This window comes from Nematolebias whitei, chromosome 17 (assembly GCF_014905685.2).
Source record: "Nematolebias whitei isolate Nwh7 chromosome 17, NemWhi1, whole genome shotgun sequence".
NCBI classification, from domain to species: Eukaryota; Metazoa; Chordata; class Actinopteri; order Cyprinodontiformes; family Rivulidae; genus Nematolebias; species Nematolebias whitei.
The window spans coordinates 19,863,041-19,875,085 of NC_056514.1; positions in this window are offsets into that span (position 1 = coordinate 19,863,041).

The following is a 12,045-nucleotide window of genomic DNA, read 5'->3' on the forward strand; positions in this document are numbered from 1 at the left end:
AATTTTTTAAGGAAAAGTTAGACTGACATACATTTGCTATAATTTTGAGCAAACAAATAAATGTTGTTAAGTAGGGATGGGGCTGATCCAATCCAGTATCGGTATTGGCCTCCGATACCAGCATAATTTATGTATCGGATTTTCCGATCCACGTGCCGATATTTCCGATCCATGATGCATGTTGGCTTCAAACTATGGAATGGATTTCCTGAACGGCGGCGTGTCTCATGAACCCAGAGTAATAAGACCCGCCTCACTTTCAGGAAATCCATTTCATAGTTGCAGCCAGCTACAACGTGAGGACTGAGTTAGCAGCACTGTGGCTAACTGCTAACAAACTTTTCATCGAAACATGTCCGCTGTGTGGAAGTATTTTACACTAGAAACGCCACAAAACAAGACAGCAACGTGCAATGTCTGCAGAGCCATAGCACCACATTAAACCACATTAAAGTTAGTTTTACGATGGACATTCGAGCTCCGTGGCTTCAGCGGGGCACTACTCTTTGGTCAAACCGAAAGAGGCGACTCGACACCAGCCAGCCCCGCTCAGTCTGCCCGTCTCTGAGGAGGGACAGACTGAGAGCGGCTGCCCCAAATCAAGCTGCCTGCTTCGGATTAACAAGAAGAAGACATCACTGAAACCACGGAGCTCAAATGTTTACTGAGAAGTTGCTAAACTTCATCATAATTAATGACCAACCACTATCACTTGTAGAAAACGAAGGATTTCACAGTTTGATATTTGCATCCAAGATATAGTTTACCCTCCAGGAGATATTTATCAGTACAACACTAGACAATCATAAAAAACATATGATTTGAAAATTATATACATTTAAAACATAAACAGCTACATTATAAAGTGATGTAAAATACTAAAAACAGGAACATGTCTGTTGGTTTATGTCATGAACTTAGCAGGTGTTTGAAGCCATTTAACATTTTATTTAATTCATTTATTCATTCATTTAAATGAAACAAAATAAATAAAAAATCATCAAAAAGAAAACATTGAATGAAAAGAGTGCAGAAAGAAGAAAAAATTCTTATATCTGTCCCTTATGAAATATAAAACAACTTTCAACAATCACTTAAATTAATCACTTTAATATCCACTTTAAAACTAGGAATAAAAATAAAAATGTTTTGTGTTAGAATTTAATTCTAACTTTAAAACTTATCCAGCATTAATAAAACTTACCTCAAGTTGCCTTTTTGGACATGCATGCATATATTTGTACAAATTGTACTTGAGAGGAGATTATTACAGCCTCATATAAAATCATTGATGATCATGATATCGGAACTGGATCGGTATCGGACGATACTCAGATCTAGGTATCGGGATCGGATCGGAATTTTAAAAAGTGGATTAGTGCCTCCCTATTTTTAAGTGTAAATTTTGTTAAATTCTTGTTAAAGTCCTCTCGTGCACGCTGTCACGGCCACCATTTGGCAGCCAATCTATTTTTGCCACAACACAGGCCCACATTTCCAGGTGATCAGCGGTGATGCATAAAAGATGTGACTTATACAACGAAGCAACTTATTTTTTTTTACACTTTATTAAATACTTTGTATTTTTGGACTGATGCAACTTATACAGCAGTGCGACGTGTATGGCAGATAATACGGTAGTTACCATGGTGATACTAATGAGCTTCATGCAGCAGCTTTAACATGTCATTTGGGGCGGCTGTGGATGAGTGGTTAGAGCAGTCTTCGTCCAGTGCAAGAGTTGGGGGTTCGATTCCACCAACGGTCACATGCTGAAGTGTCCCTGGGTAAGACACTGAACCCCTCATTACCTCCGAAGTGTGTCCCATCAGTGTATGAATATGATAAAGCACTGATTAGTCTCTTTACAATGATTTGTTCAATTAGCTTTGCATAGATATGGTAGAGTGCTGTATGAATGGGTAAATGAGGACACAGATTGTTGTGTAAAGCGCTTTGAATATCTTAGGATAGAAAGGTGCTATATAAGTACAGTCCATTTACCATTTGAACTTGGTCTCTCTATTCTTTTCATACAGTTTTTGCATAAAACATTTTCTCAGCTTAGATCTTTTGCAAAGTCAGTCACAAATTCATGTTGGTCTTTCAATAAAAAAGTTCATGGATGTTGGGATTTCAAGCAGTATCCGCAGTGTCATTCTTGTTAATTTCTTAAGAATTTTTCTGATTTGTTTAAATCTGCACGCCAACTCCAAGCAGATTAATTATTGTGACTTGAACTTTAAATGGAGCATCAATGTCAGTAAAACTCCCACCCACTGATTTAGTTGTAAAAAGTCTTTTTTTTTTCTCTCTCATCAACATTTGTAGAGTGGAGGTGCGACGAGACAACTGCACACAAATGCTACTCTCACACCTATCCAAATACGACCTGACACACCCCTTCGCAGAAAGAGAGTAGAGAGTTTACTGTAATTACACAGGCTGCTGGTGCTGGCAGTGAGCTAAACAGTCTGGGGAATTTAAAATAAAACAGAAAAACCTGATTTTCCTTTAGTTTCCCTGCCAATCCCTCTCTAACTCCCTGAATCCTTCTCAGCTTTGTGCGCTTAAAGCCATCTGGCAAGGATTGCAGCTTCGGCCTTTAGGGAAACCACTGCCATCATTACAATCGTATTCTTGTTGATTTTTTGTTTATTTTAATCATCATCGTGTTGCTTAAGAACTAAAAAAGTCAGCCATATTCAATCACCCCTACTTTAATGTTCCCTGCCAAGTGATTATCACCATGATGGGAACTGTATAGTTTATTTTTCTGACGAAAAAAATAATAATCTGTGAAGAAACATAAGAATAAATTATAGGTTTGTTCCTTCCTGATTTTGCTTTTACTAAACAAACATGGACTCAAATGATTAAATGTGAAAAATTGAAAACTCAAACCTTAATATGCATGTAACACCAGGAGTCGGCTTCTTAATTCAATTCAATTCAGTTTATTTGAATAGCACCAGTTCACAACAAAGTTGTCTCAGGGCACTTTACAGAAACATTCACATACATAAAAGCCAATTAGTAAAGTTCTCTATCTAAGGAATCCAGCAGACAAGTTGAATCTTGGCTTCGTTGCAGTCTCCCATCCTGAGCAAGCACAGTGGCAACAGTGGAAAGGAAAAACTCCCTTTGAAAAGGAAGAAACCTCCAGCAGAACCAGGCTCAGGACAAGCGGCCATCTGCTTTGACCGACTGGTTTGAGAGGAACAGGAAGGAGAGACAGACGAACACGGAATGGCATTAACTGTCCAGTCTTCCTCAGGACCTGTTTAGAATGCACTTACAAATAGGCCTTAAGTGTCTGATTTATCCAGGGATTTTTTTGTGCTTTCTGATGACATTTTTGAGCATAGCATCATGAATTTAAAAGATAATTAAGGAGAATATGCAAACATATCTGATTTTCCACTAATTTACTCAGGATCAACACAGCCCCTGTTTCCTCGTAGTTTATTTTCTCCTCTCCACCCTTTTCCCATGACATTTTTCTATCCCAGAGTGAAGATGGGAAAATTGGAAACGCCATCCGTTCCATCTTGCGTCTTGTGGGCATGATAACTTGATAAGTAAGTTACCAGCTTCTATTTGGGTGTATGGCCACATCTAGGTTTAAGAAAGTTCACTTACAAAAGTTGGGTTGCCAAACCCAAATCAAAGATGGCCACCACTATATATATATATATATATATATATATATATATATATATACATATACATATGTAAATTAAAAATAAATAAATAAATAAAACTACCTCTGTTCTAATACACAGTGTAAATCCTACCCACTTGAATATCTTGCACCAAATGCTTTAATATTTTCTTACATTCCCTGTTGAAATCTAGTCCATAAGAATACTTGTCTTGAAAACTTCAAACATCCATTATTCAAATCCCACAGCAAGAGGGTGCATCAGCATACCGCTTGTTTTACTACTGCCATGAAAAGCATAGGTGTGTCAAGAAACTGCATTCTTCTTAGATGAATTGTTCTGTGCATGTTCTATAGAAGAGTCAGCAAAAGTACAGATGATAAAGAAGCCTTGTTCATCCATTGTGACACTTTTTCTGCTCAAAACGTGTCATACACAAAATCTTCCTTGTCCAGTTGCAGGAGCAATTCCAGCAGGTCGTTAGGTGCCAGCTGTCATCACTCACAATCCTTGTCTTCATATAAGCCTGCATCCTGTCACAATGTAATTCCTGATCACAGACTACTGAATGGTTAATCACACTTCATCCACTTTTAAGAAGCAAGTTGTTTTTGTTCTCTTGTTCTACAGATCTGCAGCCCACCCTCTTCTGCCATCCTCATGTTTCTCTGCCCTGGATAACAATCATCATCTGTCTGACACGGATCATAAATCCTCAGTTCTTCAACAGAGGCTGCAATTGTGTTGAGAAGCTCTCGTCCTGAGACAGTTATGAACGAATAGAGATTAACTGAAGTTATTTTTCCTAATATTTTCTTTGAAAGATAACAATTACCCAAAACACACAATGAGAACTTTGATCAGGTATTACATAATGACCACTGACAGCTGAAAAAAGGTTGGATCTCGGTGGTAAATGGACTGTACTTATATAGCACCTTTCTGTCTAGTCAAGGTACTCAAAGCTCTTCACAACACAATTTGTACCCTCATTTACCCATTCACAGGACTCTACTATATCTATACAAAGCTACCATATTTTCTGCCCTATAAGTCACACTTTTTTGCATAATTTACATGTCCTGCGACTTATAGGCTGAAGCGACATATTTATGGATTTTTCCCATATTTATAAACAAATTTTTGGCTGTGATATGACCATTTTCATTCATTATGACCGAAGGAAAAAAAGAGCAGTGCCACTTTTAGCCACTTGAGGGCAGCAGAGTAGTAATAGAAGTATGGCATGCTGTTGTATCATGTACTAGGTTAACATGGCTATAATGACAAATTCAAAAAAAGTTGAAGACAAAAACAACTGGACTTTATTTATTTACTTTACTTTATACTTTAATGTTTTTTCTGGAACTTTTTGAATTTACCATGTCCTGGATAACTGAGAATCTTCACCAGCTTTTAATGACTCAATCAGCCTACCACAGACTCCCCACCTTCCTTCTGCTCACTGCTTGGAACCGTCAAATCAGCTGCACCGCCCCAGCAAAATGCAGCTAATTTGACCATTAAAGTGCATTTATTAAGCAAACGTTAGACTGAGATACACCTTTGCTATAATTTCAAGCAAACAAATAATTGTTTTTAGCCATTTATCTTGTTATTTTTGCACAGTGACTCGTCACGTGCACGCATTTACTTCCACCTATTGGCTTTTGAAATACAGCTGATTTGATTCGTTAAAGTGCATTTATTAAGCATACGTTAGATTGAGACACACATTTACTATAATTTTGAGCAAACAAATAAATGTTTTTAAGTGTTAATCTTGTTAAATTCTATTTAAAGTCCTCTAGTGCATGCTCCCACAGCTGCTATTTGGCAGCCCATTGATTTTTGGCACAACACCGGTCCACATTTCCAGGTTTGGCCCACATTTCTTGATTGGCAGCAGGGACGCATAATAGATGCGACTTATACGGCGAAGCAACATGTTTATGGATTTTTCCACTTTATTAGACAAATATGGACTGATGCAACTTATAGGGTGGAGTGGCGTGTATGGTGGAAAATACGGTAATATGAATCTGTAGAGATTAATAAAAGATTTAGATCACATTCATACACCGATGGGACACACATCAGAGGCAGTGAGGTGTTTGCCCAGGGACAATTCAGCATGTGACAGCTGGTGGAACCGAACCCCCATCACTCCCATTGGAGGGAAACTGCTCTAACCACTCAGCCACAGCTGTCCCTGGCAAGTGCAATACATAAGGCAGCAGAAAACTGCCCTTGGAATTAATGTATAAAAAGTAGAAAAGCTCTAATTTAAAGATTCTACAAATTTTACTTGTGAGGAATAGGTGGTGTGGCTGTATCTGTAACTGTAGAGGTTGGCTCCTCTACCCCTCCTTTCTCTGTTGTTTGTGTTCTTCTAATTATCTTTCCACAGCTGCTGCTCATTACCTGGACCAGGTGGAGGAGCTATTTAATCTGGAGCCTCACTCCAGAACAGTGCCAGAGCAAAGTTCTACCAAGCTCCATGTTCCTGTGACTACTGGCTGGCTGACTTCAAGCTCCTTATTGGTCTCCCTGCATGACAGCAGCGTTTCTCCTCCTCCACCTTCACTCCTGTGTGCCTCACCTGGTTCCTGGTTCCTCCTCACCTCCACCCCGGCTCCCTTGGTGATTTTTGTAAATATACTCACCTGATCCCACCGTGGATTGTTGGATTCGGATCCTGTCTCCTGTTCTCATGCTCCTGGAACAACGACAAGTAAGCTTATTTTTGGATTACTATCAACATTTCCAAAATCTCCTCAAGACGATTTGTCGTTCACCACCAATCTCCTCTCTATTCCCACAGTGGATCCATCCTGAGTTTGAGTTCACCAGATACACCTGAACCAAATAAATAATGTTTTACCTCAAGTTGTTTAGTCCTTGCTTCAAACCGTTCGCCTTTGACATCACCTACAGACCTTAACAGTAACTGCAACTTTTTTCGAATATTTGATTGTAGACATTTATCAAAAGTGATCCTAGAATGAAAAACCTGTCATTGAGCAACAGGTTTGTCAAACTTACTGAACTTTTGTTAGAGAAGGTTGGGTCACACTGGTGGATCCAACACAAGAGCTACTGTAGCTTAAACTGCTGAAAAGGTTAGTGCTGTTTTTGACTCAATATGTCTGAACACAGCACGCCACTGATTGTTGCTTCATGAATAATCAGACAACTACTGACCCTTCTCCAGCACTGAAAGCCCCTTAAATGGGAAATGAAAAATTATAAGTAGAACTTCTTCGTCTTTTCCCTCTTCAGGGGTCGCCACAGCGAGTCGTCGTCCTCCACCTCACTGTCCTCTGCATCCTCTGTCCTCACTCCATCTACCTTCATGTCCTCTCTAACTGCATCCATATATCTCCTCTTTGGCCTTCCTCTTTGTCTTTTCCTCTGGCAGCCGCATTTCTAACTTCCTTCTACCAATATACCCACAGTCCCTCCTCTTGACATGTCCAAACTATCTCAGTCTGGCCTCCCTAACTTTATCTCCCAGTTGTTCAACCTGTGTTGTACCTCTGATCTCATTCCTAATCTTATCCAGCCTTGTTACTCCTAAGGAGAACCTTAGCATCTTCATTTTTGCCACTTCCAGTTCTTTCTCCTGTCTTTTTGTCAATGCCACTGTCTCCAGACCATACAATATAGCTGGTCTCACCACTGTCTTGTAAACTTTTCCTTTGACCTTTGCTGACACCCTTTTGTCACAAATCACTCCTGAAACTTTTCTCCATCCACTCCATCCTGCCTGGACTCTCTTTTTCACTTTGTTACCACATTCCCCATTTTCTTGGACAGTGGACCCCATGTACTTGAAGTCCTACACCTTTGTGACCTCTGCTCCTTGTAGCCTCACTGTTCCACCAGTCTCCCTCTCATTTACACACATGTACTCTGTCTTACTACGGCTGACTTTCATTCCTCTTCTTTCAAGTGCATACCTCCATGTCTCCAAGTTCTCTTCCACCTGTTCCCTGTTCTCACCACAGATCACAATGTCATCTGCAAACATCATCGTCCATGGGGATTCTTGCCTGACCTCTTCTGTTAGTCGGTCCATCAACAGAGCAAACAAGAAAGAGCTCAGAGCCGATACTTGATGCAATCCCACCTCCACCTTGAAGCTGTGTCACTCCTACAGCACATCTCACCACTGTCCTGCTGTCCTCATACGTGTCCTGTACCAGTCTAACATACTTTTCTGCCAGTCCAGATTTCCTCATGCAATACCACTCCTCCTCCCTCAGCGCACTGTCATACAGGTATGCTTTTTCTAAATCCACAAAGACACAATGGAGTTCTTTCTGACCCTCTCTGTACTTCATCAGCATTCTCAAAGCAAAGATGGCATCAAGATGGTGCTCTTTCTTGACATGAAACCATAATGCTGCTCACAGTCACCTCTTGTCTAAGGTCGTTTTCACACCTGATAGTCCGGTAGACTCTGTTCGGTTCGGGACCAATATTCATGACATTTTGTTTACATTTGAGATGGAGGGTTTGCATTCACACTGCACTGTGCAGTCGAGCCAACCTGTTGAACCAACCTATTCCCCCGCTCGCCTGTGGGGGCGCTGCACCAAGAACTACTGAAAGAAACAACACAAAAACCTCTGAAGACACGTCTTCTTCTGTAAATAAAAACAAAAAACGAAGTGGCATCAATTTTTGCCGTTTTAGGAGTTATATTTTGTCATTTTTCAAAAATGGACTTAGCATGAGCAGAAGATGAGACAGAAGACCATGGAGAATATTGTTTTGTCACACAAGGCAGCTGACGGCTCCATATAAGGTCAGAGAAATGTGTTTGTTTACCCTGCGGAGCGGGTCCGGTCTGTTTACGTTGACACTGTACTCGAACCGCGCTGGAGTTCGCTTCTACCAGACCGAGACCAAGGTTTTAGCCCGGGCCAGAGTTAGCCTTTTTGTTCCGTGACAGAGTTTGATGGCTCGTTCACACCTCCCCAAACGAACTGGACTTTCTAGGAAAACAAGCTAGAGTTCGATTAAAGCAGACTAAACAGGGCTGGTGTGAATGCACTATAAGTCTAGCATCTAGAACTCTCTCCCAGATCTTCATTGTGTGGCTCATCAACTTAATTCCCCTGTAGTGTTTACAAATCTGTACATCACCCTTGTTCTTAAAAATGGGCACCAGCACACTTCTTCTCCATTCCTGAGGCATTTTCTCACCTTCAAACATGCCATTGAATATTTGAGTAAAAAAACTCACTGCCATCTCTCCAAGACATTTCCAAACCTCCACTGGTATGTCATCAGGTCCTACTGCCTTCCCCTTCTTCATTCTTTTCAGAGCTTTCCAGACTTCACCCTCACTAATCTTTCCCACTTCCTGGTCCACAGTTTCTATGACCTCTACTCTTCTTTCTCTTTCATTCATTAGCTCCTCAAAGTACTCCTTCCATCTTCCCGTCACACTCTCCTCACTTGTTAGAACATTACCATTTCTATCTTTAATAAGACTAACCTGCTGCACATCTTTTCCAGCCTGATCTCTCTGTCTTGCCAATCGGTACATGTCCTTCTCACCCTCTTTAGTGTCTAATCTCCCATACAACTCATCGTACACCCTTTGCTTTGCCTTAGCTACTTCCCTCTTTGCTCTACGTCCCATCTCCTTATATTCCTGTCTCCTCTCTTCAGTCCTCTCACTGTCATATTTCTTCTTGGCTAATCTCTTTCTTTGAACGGCGTCCTGCACTTCACTATTCCACCGCCAGGTTTCCTTATCATCCATTCTCTGTCCAGATGACACACCAAGTACCTTCCTACCTGTCTCTCTAATTACTGTTGCTGTAGTAGCCCAGTCATTTGGAAGCTATTTCTTACTACCCAGAGCCTTTAACAGCTCCTCTCTGAATTTCTCACAACATTCTTCCGTCTTCATCTTCCACCATTTGGTCTTTTTCTCTGATTTTACTCTTTTTCTCTTCTTCACAACAACAGTCAGTCTACACACAACCAACCGATGCTGTCTGGCCACGCTCTCCCCTGCCACAACCTTACAGTCTCCAATCTCCCTCAGGTTTCCTCTTCTACACAGAATGTAGTCGACCTGCGTACTCCTTCCTCCACTCTTATAGGTCACTCTATGTTCCTCCCTCTTTTGGAAATAGGTATTGACTATAGCCATTTCCATTCTCTTGGCAAAATCCACCACCATCTGTCCTTCCTGGTTTCTTTCTTTGACACCAAACCTACCCATCGCTTCCTCATCCCCTCTGTTTCCTTCACCAACATGTCCATTCAGGTCTGCTCCGATCACCACTATCTCCTCCCTGGGAATACTCTCTATCACTTCATCCAGATCTTTCCAAAATGTATCTTTTTCCTCCTCATCACATCCAACCTGTGGAGCATAACCACTGATGATGTTTAGCATCACACCTTCTACTTCTAACTTCAGGCACATCACCCTATCTGACACTCTCTTCAGCTCTAATACATTATTTGCCAACTCCTCCTTCAGGACAACCCCTACTCCATTTTTCTTTCTATCCACACCATGGTAAAACAGTTTGAACCCTGCTCCAATGCTGCAAGCCTTGCTGCCCTTCCACTTGGTCTCTTGGACACATAAAACATCTACCTTTCTTCTCTGCATCATGTCAGCCAGCTCTCCACCTTTGCCTTTCATTGTCCCCACATTTAGAGTTGCAACCCTCAGTCCTACATTCTTCACTTTCCTCTTCTCCCTCTGTCTCCTGACACGTTTCCCTCCTTGTGGTCTTCGACTAACAGTAGCACGATTTCTGCTGGCACACAGTTTGTCAACAGCACCAGTGGTGGTCGTTGTTAACCCGGGCCTCGACAAATCTGGTATGGTTTCGATGAACGCGCATTATTGTTTTGGCAAAAGTGTTTTACATCGGATGCCATTTCTGACACAACCCTCACCATTTGCCTGGGCTTGGGACCGGCACAAGAGATACACTGGCTTGTGCTCCCTAGTGGCTGCTTTAAAAAAATTATAAGTAGAACATGGAGCAATAAAAAATTATGGTTAAAGCTGGTTAATCCATTGATGAGTCAGTTTCTCAGGGGAAGAAATGGCACCAGGTTGGTAAGACAAAAGAAGGTAAGAAGGCAGGAACAGCATGGTGTTTGGGGCTACACTCCAGATCACAGTCCACTAAAATATAATTTGAATGATTTGTCCAGTCCATGTTGGCTCATGCCTAACAACATGTGGAACTAAACGGACCTGATACTGAAGGCTTGGTGCCAAATACCACAGGTCTTTTGGAGGCCATGCATCAAGGGATAAAGGTTGTTTGAAGGCAAAAGTGGGCAACAGAAATTAACTGGCTGCAAAAAATATCATTTTAACATTATTATTTATCTTACACAACTGACTGAACAAATGTTCCTCCAAATAAAATACATCTCTGCCACAAAGTTGGCACTGATCTCATGAAACTGCTGGCAAATGAGTCTGAATCATTAAACAAGTGAAAATTATAGTTCTACTAAAGCAAAGTGTGCACTTTATTGGATTAAAATGTTACAAATGGGTACCATCAAACTTATTGACCCACTATGTGAAGGTGATATTTATAAGACTGAGTTTGTTGTAGCTCCTTGGACTGTGAAATCTTTTGGATGAAAGGTGAAACGTTTCAACATAAAGAAACCGCCCAGAGGACCTGACTTAACTTTGTTGGGTTACAAATGGTGTATAATTCAGAAGAAAACCAATTTGAGTAAAGCCTAACAGAATAAAATTAAAAAATGATACTAAAACTATAGAAAAAAAACAACTGGTCTTTGCTATTTTAAGTGTCATTCTTGGTGTTTTTTTATTGGTGTGTTCTAAAACAATTTCAAAGTATTCACTGCACAGCACAATCAATTATGTAATGAAAACAGGACTCAGCTTTTCAGAAACAGCATGTGTTATTCGTAAGGCCCACGGCAGCTGAAATCAGCGTCTGTAGAAAATGAACCATTCTCTCCCAAAGCTTCAGACCAGGAGGAGTCAGACTCTAATCTGTGAAAAGAAAGCGATGTACAGCCTGGAGGGAAACCACAGACAGTGATGGCGGGTCTCAGTTTCTCATCTTTTACACAGTTTGTTTGAATTTCAAGTTTCTAGGGGGCGTCTTCTCATAACACAGTAATGTCATCTGTTTGAGATGTGCACTGTTTGTATGAATTTATCATGACCGCCTTTTATTTTTTTCACATTTTCTATTCAAACTATTTCGTCAGGTTTTTTTTACAATTCATTCATTCCTTTTCATCGCATATTATATAGCACAAAAACTTGAAAATGGAATGAAAGATAGGGCTTGTCTGACACACACACACACACACACACACACACACACACACACAC